This window comes from Monodelphis domestica, chromosome 1 (assembly GCF_027887165.1).
Source record: "Monodelphis domestica isolate mMonDom1 chromosome 1, mMonDom1.pri, whole genome shotgun sequence".
NCBI lineage: Eukaryota > Metazoa > Chordata > Mammalia > Didelphimorphia > Didelphidae > Monodelphis > Monodelphis domestica.
Window position 1 is genome coordinate 540,081,747 of NC_077227.1, and position 12,134 is coordinate 540,093,880.

The following is a 12,134-nucleotide window of genomic DNA, read 5'->3' on the forward strand; positions in this document are numbered from 1 at the left end:
GGTAATTATTCTATTTATTTTTAAAAATTTGAGTAATGCATCTATTAAGAGGCCATATTGTACATATTGATTGTATACTTTTGAAGTGAATTAAACATAAAAATATCTGTGCAAACTAAAAAATACATTCCATCAATGAATTCTTGGGAAAGAACTTTAATATACTTTAGCATTATCATTTAAATTATAGAAATAAGACTTCTTTAAAAGTACATATAAAAAAATTAAATTATGCTTAAGGAAATAGGCTCTTTTCTTTAGTACCAACTAAAATTACATTTATATTAGGCTGGACCCATTGGAGCCATCAGAAATCTGCAGCAAGTAACACAGTCAAATTCTATTTCTCCTATTTCTCATGTGTCCACTCCCTAAATATGAAGCTGTCCCTAAACTTTTTTTTTCTTAAAAAAAAATTAGTGGCAAAGAAATGGAAGCTGATGGGATGTCCATCAATTGGTGAATTACTAAAGAAGCTATGATATGTGATTGTAATGGAATGTTATTGTGCCAAAAAAAAAAATGAAGCATGCCAAGATCTTGTCTTGCAGAGGCCAGCACACCCAGGGAAGCCAGAGGAAATGCTAGCTTGTTTTCTTCCAGTTTGTGAATTCCTAACCCAGCAAGATGAAAGTGATCAGAGGCTGGACCTGCAGTACCTACAGTTTCCCGGATCGCAGCCTGAGGACTCCATTAAGTCGTAATAGCAACTGCAGCTCAACCCAGCCAAGTCTTTGGTTTTCTGATGGTTCAACGAGACCCACTGAGAAATAACTCCCTGCTGCTCTCTGTGACCACAGATATGCCCTGGGTACGGGAAGCTCTGCCTCTCCATCGTCTATACCGTCTTTTACTCATTCCTCTTTCAGGAAACAAGAGGCTCATCCCCAGACCATTTTCTTTTTCCTCTCCCTCATCTGGGCCTCCCGGCGGATCATTCTCTTTTCCTTCTTCAAAAACTTTGGCAGCCATTTCACTAGAGCCCCTTCGTCTTCCGGCTACTCTGTTGCTTTCCCGTGAGCCTCCAGTTCTTCCCCTTGACCTTGAATGAATGTGTACTTCACGTGGATGATTTTTCAAAGCAGAATCAAATTATTCTCCAGAATTACTGAAATACCAACGTGTTCTCTACCTGACTTCTCTCTTCTGCAGTCTTCTTTTCCAACTGGTGAATCTACTCTGTGTAGTGCTGAAAAGAGAAAATTGGGAGAGAAAGGTTATCGTCTCAGTTCGCATAGCCATTAATGATATCGCCTTTTTTTTTTCTGCACAGTCTTGCTTTCTGTCTGCCTCTACAAGATTTCCAAGAAATCCTTAATAGATATATGTACTAGGAATCTAAGGGTTCATCCCTGTGTCAAGTTACCAACATTGGAGTGACAGTTAATCCTGCTTTATACATCCAGCGCCTGTTACAACTTGTTCATGTCACCCGGTTCCCAGAATAAGAATGTCCATTCCTTTGATTACAACTGACACAATGCATCAGACCAGGCAGATCTGAACAGTCAGCTTGGAAATGCTGGAGATGTAGTGTTCAGAGTGTGTCTCTTTATGTGGGAGCTCTGCTCACTACCGCCATCTTTACTTCTTTGGAGTTAGAAAGGACTTAACAGAACCGAAGTGGTCCCAAGCCTAGATCCTCTTTCTCTGACAACTCATGAAGACATTCACCTGAAACAATGCTCTTCAAGGGCTTCAGGAAAGCTTTGCATCAGATTACAATGACCGAGACCAACAAATAGCTTCTTGGGACAAATAGGATCCCTGCAATAAGATTCTGACATTGGATCTTGACAGATCTAGCAATGAATGATGAAAGACTCGCAGGAGGAAAAGGATACTCTTGTGGTTTCAAGGCAGCTCTTGGAAAGGAGGTACTGAACTATATTGATAACATATAAGGGGATTTGGGAAGAAATAAGATAAGGAACTAGAGAAAGTGCTCAGTCAGGAGATGGAGTATGTTGTTCAAGGCACAGAAAGGTCAACATTACTGGATAGCTCTGGAGAAGTATGGGGTATAAAAAAGACTAGAAAGATGGGAAGGGGTCAGGCTATGGAGGACTTTTAAAGCCAAAAAGAGGTTTTTATATTTGTTATTCATTTTTTCTATGTTGTTTTCCATTTTAGCCTTTTTTAACCACTATTATCTCATGTAAAGAAGGCTAGTGAGTAACCTGTTCATTATTTTCATAGATAGATGATAGATGAGTCCCAAATTGATAAAAACAGTGAACAAAATCACTTGATGAGTTGATGCAATATAAAGTTTGGAACTCAGGATTCCTCAGGCCACCCAGGATTGGATGGGATGTTGTGTACTGTCTGTTACATATTGGCAGCACTTTTTTCCTCCCTCCAGACACTTAGTTGTATAACCTTGGGCAAGTTACTTAATCTCTTTGCCACAGTTGCCTCAATTGCAAAATGGGGATAGTATCACAACCTATGTCACAAGACTGTGAGCTTCAAATGAGATAATATTTATAAAACTCTTAGCACGGTGCCCAGCACACACACACACAAACATTTTCCCTTCCTCCGAAAATGGTCTTATTATAGTCAATCCACGTTCTTTGCAAAAGCTCAGTATATAGGAGGACAGATCTGGAAGAAAAATACAGAGACGGAGCATCTTAGTTTTACTTTTTTGTATCTTCTGCTTGTGTTCATATCTCTTCCAGCCTCTCCAGGATCTCACTTTATTGACAGGAAATCTACTCTTTATCAGATGGCATCTCAAAGCATCTCTGATGTGAGAGATGCTTTTGTAACTCTCATCACTCCTTAGATCTGCCCATAGAGCCTAGAATAGTCTCTATTCTCTATATAGAAAGCCTTCAGTTTAGGTAAGTGAATAATAATGTGGGCTCCTTGAGGTTAGGGTCTATCCTTTGTAATCACGACATCTGGCTCACGGTAATCTTTCATAAAAATGTGCTTGTTAATTAAAAAATCTAAATCTTTACCTTCTGTCTTGGAGTTGATATGCAGTATTGGTTCCAAGGAAGAAGTTTGGTAAGGGCTAGGCAAATGGGCTTCAGTGACTTACCCAGGGTCACATCACTAGAGAGTGCCTGAGGTCAGATTTAAACCCAAGATTACCCATCTCCAGGCTTGGCTCTCTAGCCACTGAACCACCTAGCAGCTCTTAATTCTTGAGAAATATATGTAAGTGTACACTGTGTATATAGTGTATACACACACACATATAATATAGTGTCAATATGTCTATATATTATCTATAGTGCAGATATATATCTATGTAATATATATCTTATAAAATTGATTGTCTTATAAAATATAATCTTATTTCTGTATATTTTATGTGTGTTGGCATTCTAAGCCACTTGTAGACTACCTGCTCCTTGAAAGCAGGGGCTTTGTCTTATCTAAACTTTGTATCTTCCTAAAACTTAAGAGACTCTTATTTAGTACTCTGCACATAGTAGGTGCTTAATAAGAATATGTTAAATTCAATTGCATTGTGTTATTTTAACAGTCACTAGAAGGAGCTTAAGAAAAACAATCTCTTTTCCTTTGAATAGATGCTTCATAATTGTAAATGCTGTTTTTGGCATTCAAGAAGGTATGAGCAGATTATAAGTTATGTTAGATGTGAGCACTTTTGAAAATAGTAAGAGGGAGTCTCCAGAAAGTCTGTCTAGTTATGTGTCATCTATGTTAAGAGGAAACTAGTCTCAGTTGTGTAGAGAGACTGAGAAGACATTCCCAGAACTGTTTCAGGCTTTCTACCTTGGCATATTTTCAATTTTTAAGGAATGGAGTCTTCTTCCATCTTTTTTTTTTCCTCAGTGAATGAAAGTAATGGACTTCTTAGGAAGGCTGATTAATTGAAGGATACCTTGTATATAAGATTCTCAATCATGTCTCACTCAGTGACTCCATTTAGGGTTTTCTTGACAAAAATACTTGAATGGTTTTGCCATTTCCTTCTCCGGCTCATTTTATAGATGAAGAATTGAGGCAAACAGGTTTAAGTGACTTGTTCGTAAGTATGTGAGTTCAGATTTGAACTTGGATCTTTCTGACTTTAGGACCATTCTTATTTACCTCTTGGAAGGCATGTAGTCATTTTAGGGGGAGCAGAGAGGGACAGAGAATTATGGTAGCTATTTATAGTACTTTTCAATTTGATTCAGTCATACTCACTTCACTATATTGTTATCTGTATTACTCTATTAGATTGTAAATCTTATGAGGACAAAGAAGAGCTGGACTATGTTAGTAGGTGCTAAATACATTTCATCCTATTGATTTTCTCAGTCAGCCTTCTACATAAAGCTTAGACTGTTTTTGAGTCCCTCTGCAATTAGACTTGTGTTTTGAGTCTGAGACTGAGGACAGTATATTTGACTAACTTCTTGGATGTTCTTTTCTCATAATGGGCATCATAGATGTGGGCCATATAGAGTTTAGGTTCAGCCCAAGCTCTATACACTCCTATATTGCTCATAGTCCTTCTGGGAGAAGAAGAGGCATCACTGTTGTTACTGAAAGAAAAAAAGAAAGAAATTACTCCCTAGTTCCTTTCTTTGGGAGAGAAAAATAAGCCAGGTGTTCATTTTTGGCTATTTCTAGGAATAGAACAGTGGTTATGGATCTATGTAAGCAAGTGAACTTAAGACTTTTTTTTTTAAAAGGGTATTTTATTTTCTCAGTTACAGGTAACAACAATTTCCTGCATATGTTTTCTGATGTTATAATCTCTAAATTATTTCTCCTACCCCTACCTGGGTTATAGTGTTATCATGCAAAACATCCCCATATTATTCATTGTTATAAGAGGATACTTATATAAAGCCACAACCCAAAATAAAAACACAAATCAAGAGAAAAATAGTATGTTTTGATCTTTATTTTGACTCCCAAAAGTTATTTCTCTGGATGTGGGTAGCATTCTTTGTCGTAAGTCCTTCAGAATTGAGAGTAGCATAGTCTGTCACATTTGATCATTCTACAATATTGCTGTTACTGTGTACCATGTTCTCCTGGTTCTTCTTGTTTCACTAAGCATCTGTTCATGTAGATCTTTCCAGCTTTTTCTGAAATCATCCTGCTTATCATTTCTTTTTTTATATAACACAATGGTATTTCACCATCATCAAATACCATAATTTTTTCAGCCATTCCCCAATTGATGGATATTCCTCAATTTCCAATTCTTTGCCACCACAAAATGAACTGCTATTTTTTCTCTCTGATATAGAGACACAATAGCAGTATTACTGGATCAAAGATTTTATAGTCCTTTGGGTATAGTTCCAAACTGCCCTCCAAAATGGTTGGATCAGTTCTCAGCTCCACCAACAATGCATTAGTGTCCCAATTTTGCCACATCCTCTGCAGTATTGTTTCCCTTTACTGTCATAATGGTCAATGTGATAGGTGTTCAGTTTTAAATTTGTATTTCACCAATCAAAACTGATTTAGAATATTTTTCATGTTTTCTTCATCTGATAATTGCTTATATCCTTCAACTATTTGAAGCTAAGTTTAAAAAATATTTCCCTTTTGTGATGAATGTATTCAACCTGTTCATAGTCTTTTCAGATATTATGTTCTGTGTTTTCACTTAACTCTCCATTGTTTCATTTTGGAGGACTTACTCATAAGGTTATCCATATTGAATTTGAGTGACATTTTATATAGAAACTGTGTGTATGTAGGAGATGACTTTGGGATATAAGCCTAGGAGCCAGAAGATTCTCAACTGTAACTCAGTGCTGTGTAATCTTCTTCAAACTACTTATATGTGAAGTGATAATGAATGTGAATGTACTGTATAAACTGGAAAATGTTATACAAATATAAGATACGACTATTGCAGTTGTTATCTGTGTGACTTTAACTGCTTTCATGAAACCCTGACTTCAGGTGAGACAGTACTAAAAGGGAGATGTTGGTGCCATAGATTATTTTTCTTTCCAAAGAAAGGAAAAAAAGAGACATCTCTCCATTTTGTCAAAGGCTATAGATAGAGGCTGTTTTGGAGGTGGGAGGATAAGGGAGCCTGATTGGTAGGTGCCTGGGCATAGCAGCTAGGACAATCTGAGGTGTAGGGAGGAATGGAGAGATTTGAATGAAGGGATGGGGTAGATCAAGGAGAAGGGAACAATAGCGTCCAAAGACCCCTTCACGAGTTAAACATAGGATTGGGAAGACCCTTTAGCTGAGGAACGATCAGGGAAGAGCAATACAAACAGCAGAACTATGTTGTTAAGCAGACTTAACTGACCACTCCAATTTCACCCTGGTACTTCTACTGAGCAGGTGAAATCAATGTTCCTCCTTGAATTTCTCAGCACTGTTGCTGAATCTTGGATTACCTCGATCACCTTCTACATCACATCTTCCATTGGACTTAAAGCTCAAGAGGCAAGAGACATTGCAATTTTTCTTCTTTGTATGACCAGTGCCTAGCACAGTGCCTTGTCCATAGTAAGTACTTCGTAAATATTCATCTTAAAAAAGGATTGAATTAAACCTGGAAAGCTGGCTGAGTAGAAGCACAGAACAATGATGGATGAAGGGGTGAGGAGGATTGACTTGGTCATCTGAAAGTGAAAATACTACAGTGCATTCATTCAACCTTAAGGTAGGGATTTTTGTTGTTGTTTTTGCCAGCCTAGGGCAAATCAGAGTGGTTTAGGGCAACTTTATGAGGAATATGCTTATAGTAGCCTGATGATTTTCCTTTCCCACAAACCTTGGTGGAATTTGAGGGTTTGACAATGGGTGAAGTAATTTATTTCTTTGTGCCATCCTGTTTTATTCCCCTGCCATCATTTTTGATACACATTCTTTATTTTTCTGTTCAACTTCTATTATGATCTTTCTTTGTCAAGGATGTTTTTCACAATTATGTACTTTTTATTCCTGCTGTTCCCCAATATATTTATTTGAATAGATTTAGGACAGATAAAAGTGTTAAAAATAGCCTGACTTCTTTTTACTTTAGAAACATGACCAGAGAGAGACTCAAGGAAGATTTTAAACTAATAGCATTTGATTTGTCTCAGTTATTTGAAAGCTAGATATTCTTTAGTTCTCTATTCTTCTTAAAGTCAAAACCTTTTTGAAATAAAATAAAATATGAAAAGCTGGAAATAATTGGCTAGTTCCATCTAATTGGCTTGACATATCAAAAAGTCTGAAAATAGCTAACCATTAGGGGAAACAGATTCTGAAGGAATCATAGAGCATCAGAGCTTAAAGGAACTTTTGAGGTCATCTAGTCTAACTCAATCATTTTCTTCAGAGATAGAAACTGAGTCCTGCGGCAGGAAGGGGGTGGTGGTAGAATGGAATGGAGGGGATGTGGTACAGTGGAGAAAAGCACTCAGTGGGGAGTTGATGGACCCGAAATCATATACTGATTTTGCCACTTCTTACCTGTGAGACCTTTGGAAAACCACTTCTCATCTATAAAGTAAGTAGGTTAAACTGAAAGAAGGAATAAAAAATATTCATTAAGAACTAGCGATACCAGTAAAAAAGGAGAGTCAATTCCTGACCTGAAGGAGCTTATATTATGAGTGGGAAGCAGGACATATATAGGGGAATGGTGGTTAGGGAAAGCAATTATTGTTTGGAAAGATGGAGACAATAGAGCAACCTACTAACACACTTTCCCCAGATTTAATTATAATTCTTACAGTGTGGAAGGGATTTGGGGAGAATATGTTCAGGATTTTCTACCAGCATTTATTTAACTAATCAATCAATAAACATTTATTAAGAAACTGCTATGTGCCAGGCACTGTGTTAAGCATTGGGGATACACTAAGAGGCAGACCTTATCCTGGAGGAGCTATCAGTTTAATGGGGGCAACAACATTTCAACTAACATATACAAAGAAAGATGAATACTGGGACAGCTAGGTGGTACTGTGGACAGAGTACCAGGCCTGATGTCAGGATGAGTCATCTTTATGAGTTCAAATCTGGCTTCAGATACTAGCTGTGTAACTGCACAAGTCACTTAATCCTATTTGCCTCAGTTTCCTCATCTATAAAATGGGCTGGAGAAAAAAAAAAAGGCAAGCCATGCCAGTGTCTTTGCCAAGAAAACCCCAAATAGGGTTGCAAAGAGTTGGACATGAGTGAAAATGACTGAAAAACAACAAAAGATAGGAAATAATTAACTGAGGGAAAGCACTGGAATTAAGGAGGCGTTGGGGAAGATTTCCTGAAAAGATAGGATTTTAGTTGGGACTTAAAGGAAGTCAGAGAAGTCAGTAGGTAGAGATGAAGAGGAAGAGCATTCCAGCCAGAGAAAATGTCCAGAGCTGTGACCCTCTAAGTCACTTAACCTCTATTGCCTGGTTCTTGCCACTTTTTGTCTTAGAACCAATACTTATTGTTGATTCTAAGACAGAAGGTATGGGTTTAAAAAAATTGTCCAGACTAGAGTGATTGGGGTTTCCTGTCCATGAAAGGGCCAAGAGGCCAGTGTCACTGGATTGAAGAAAGCATACCCTTATTAAGTGCTAGGTACTGTGCTACACAGTGGGACTACAAATAAAAATACCAGCCCTGCCCTCAAGGAGCTAATAAATAAAAAGGAAGCTGAAAGAGGTTAAGGAGCAAGGAATGAACCCAGCCTGGGCCATCAGAGAGAAGTTCAGAGTATAATTCTGTAGGAACTGAAGAGAATGTCATTGGCTTGAGAACCTTCCGTAAATGGAGGTTCTATGAGGGACCCTCTACCTTCCAATAAGAGAGAGGGGCCTCAGGGGCACAGGAAACTTCCCAGGAGTGAGTTTCATATTCAGGATGAAGAGGTTTGGGGGGCATGATGGTGAAGTCTAGAGTTTAGTTTCAGAGGAAGAGAAGGAAATGACCAAGGTAGGAAAAAAGAAAATGACTGAGGGGATGGTGATGGTGAGGACCACAAGATCTCATGAAGCTCAAAAGCTGAGCAGTCTAGTTGTTCCCAGCCATGGCCTCCAGTGGTCTGGTTTGGAGCATGGAAAATGGCCAGAAAGTTCGGAGCTTATGACTTGATCTTGGTGGTCCCTTCCACTTTTAGTCTATGATCTATCTTATAGCTTGCCCAAGGTTACACAGGTAGTAAGTGAGTCATACATGCTCATGAGAATCCAGATTTGAACTTAGGTTCTTTAAGAATGCATCCAGGATTTTTTCCACCACATAGTTCTTTTGTCTTTTCCCTTGGATTGAGGCAAATTATACTCTTGAGTGTTTTCTCCTCCTGCATACTTCTCACTTGATTCTGTGGTTGCAGGAAGGGGCAATGCTGATGGAGACCTCTACCAACAACTGTTTCCCACCTGTCCCCTTTCTCAACGACCACCAAGTCTCTGTTGGAAGCAGAACCCTTTAGTTGCACAGGATGCCACCTTTGTGGAAGTGAAACTTTAGTGGCAAACCATGCTACATCTATTTTGGAGATTTTTTGTTTATTGTTCATTTTACTCATTTCAGAGACTGGCTCTGCTTGGATTTATACAACACTTAAAAAAATCAAACTCATAAGAATTTAAAATAATCTTCCCACATTCTACAGAACCACAGAATTCAAGAGTTGGAATGAGATTTCAGCAATCACCTAAGATCAGAGGTATCAAGCATTCAACCCATGGGCTACATATGGCCTATAACATTCCAATGTGGTCTGAACCAGATTAAAATATAATTAAAATATTTGACAAATAATTCAATAAAAATATAGGTAATTTTTTTTTCTAAATCAGTATATGCCTGGAGGAATCTTTATGTATGATTCACTTGTCCCCATTTCTATTTGAGTTTAAAATCACTAATCTAAGCCAATATGTAAACATCCTCCCACCCCCAAAACAACCCAAACTCCTTTACAACAAAGAATCAAATTTAGTCCTTTGCCTAAAGACCTCTTGGGACAAAGGACCCATCACCTAGCAAGGTAGCCCATTCTACTTTTGGACTTCTATCTAATTATTTAAAAGTTTCTACTTGCATCAAAGCTACATTTGCTTCTTTGTGATTTCAACTCATTAATCTTAGTTGTGCTCTCTGATACCAGGCATGAGAAGAATAATCTTTTATGTGATACTAATTTAAATACTTCAAAACTGATTTCTTGTCAAGTCTCAAACGTTCCCTTCTCCATGTAAACATCCCTTGTTTCATCAACCAATCCTAATATAATGTGAATTTCACCATTGTAGATACCTTTCTCCAGCTAATCAATGGTCTTCCTAAAATGTAATTCCCCAAACTGAATTCAATTCACATTTTAATTTTGTCCTCTAGTGGCAGGGTTTCATTATCCTTTTATCCATTTATTATTTATACTGTAGCCATTATTATAATATCTATTTATTCATTATCCATTTATTGTTTAAATATCTGACACTAATGCTTAATTCTAGTTTTTGTTATACTACATTTCAGCAAAAAGCTATTAATAATAACATTTCTTCTGTAGCACTTTAATATTTTCAAAACACTTTTCTAGCAATAATTTTATCATATAGATAAAGAAATTATATGCCATTTTGGAGAGGAATAAATGACAAAAGGATTTACTAAGCACTATGTTCAAAACAGTATACTAAGCACTAGAATTATGAATAGAAAAGTTAGGTAAGTCTTTGCCTTCAAGAAGTTCACATTTTAGTAGGAGGAAGCAACATATTTAGTGATTTTAGTTGCAAATCAAATGAAAAGTTCCATTGTTCTTAGGGTAAATAGGCAAAGAAGCTGGTAATATAATCTTCTTTAATTTCATTTCCACTATTTTGAACAGTATCAAGGACTTTGGTGAAAAGAAGCCCCTTGAGATTCAGAAACTAAATGACTCGCCCAGATTCCCTAACTAGTAACTGTCAAAGATTTGAACACCGATCTCTTTTCATCTAAGCCTTGCTACCTTACATGATAATGAAGAGTCCAATATCTCAGCTCATTGACTAGGGATGGGGAACCTCAGCATTATAGGCAAGGGTGTGTTGGCAAATATTTAACGGCTAGCTCCCGGGCAAAATGTACTTATGACACACTTTTAAGTTTAATTTGCATTCTTAACATTTCCCTCACCATTTTCTGAAGTCTAAACAATTAATAAAGCAATAAACCAAGCCCCGATTTATAGTGTTTGCCAATTTCCAAGACTGAAAATTTAACAAAATTGTTCTCCTGAGTCAATATTAGCAGGCTCTAGCAGACCCCTGATCATAAGCCATTTTAGGCTAGCTTTGGTCACAAGGATCTTTCTGGGTCTCTTCCTCACTTTTCCCCCACCCTTACACACACATCCCTAGCTACATGCCCCAGGCCAATATATCCACACATATGGTGATCCCATAGGCTTGTGATTATCTCACTAAGAGCAAGCTATAAGATTTTACATATCTCATGTGATCATAGAATAGTAGAGATAGAAGGGACTTTAGAAATTATGGGTAGTGGAGCAGCTAGGTGGCTCAGGGAATTGAGAGCCAGGCTTAGAAATGGGAGGTCCCAGGTTCAAATTTGGTCTCTGACACTTCATAGCTATGTGACCCCGAGCAAGTCACTTAACCTCCATTGCCTAGCCCTTACCACTCTTCTGCCTTGGAGCCAATACACAGTATTGATTCTAAGATAGAAGGTAAGGGTTTAAAAAAATGAAATTATTGATAGTCTAAGAAATCTTAATAATACATAATTATTTGTTCTGAAATTTTAAAAGGACTAAATTTTAAAAAGTAGAATATTAAGTAGAGTACAAAACTTACTAAAAGGCTTAGAATAATGAAGAAAGTGTCAGTTTCATGTAACTTTAAAGCACCAGGGGATAAGGAAGCACTAAGTTTTCAAGAAAGGTAGTTATTAAAGTTTTTAAACATCTAAGGGACTTCCAGGCATTAATTGATAAATTAATCTGTCCCTGGAATTTAGAAGTGGAAGGAATTTATTAAAACACCAAAGTAAGACCTTAACCTTAACTCATTCTTTCATATGCTGCTAAAACCTCAGACTTTTATGGGGGGCAGAGGAGAGGAGGTTGGGGAAGGGACAGGAATGTTTTATTAAAAAAAAAAAGTCAACCTTTAAGTTTGAAAGAAAAAACCAGAAAAATGGGTTCCTAATTTAGAAAGGGGAAGCTGGAGATCTAATTG

At 37.4% G+C, this 12,134-nt stretch overlaps 1 pseudogene; it reads left to right on the forward strand.

Moving 5' to 3' along the window:
* The first annotated feature begins 561 nt into the window (after positions 1 to 561).
* LOC100618873 (integral membrane protein GPR137B-like) overlaps positions 562 to 12,134 on the forward strand; it is a 105,295-nt pseudogene continuing 93,722 nt past the window's right edge.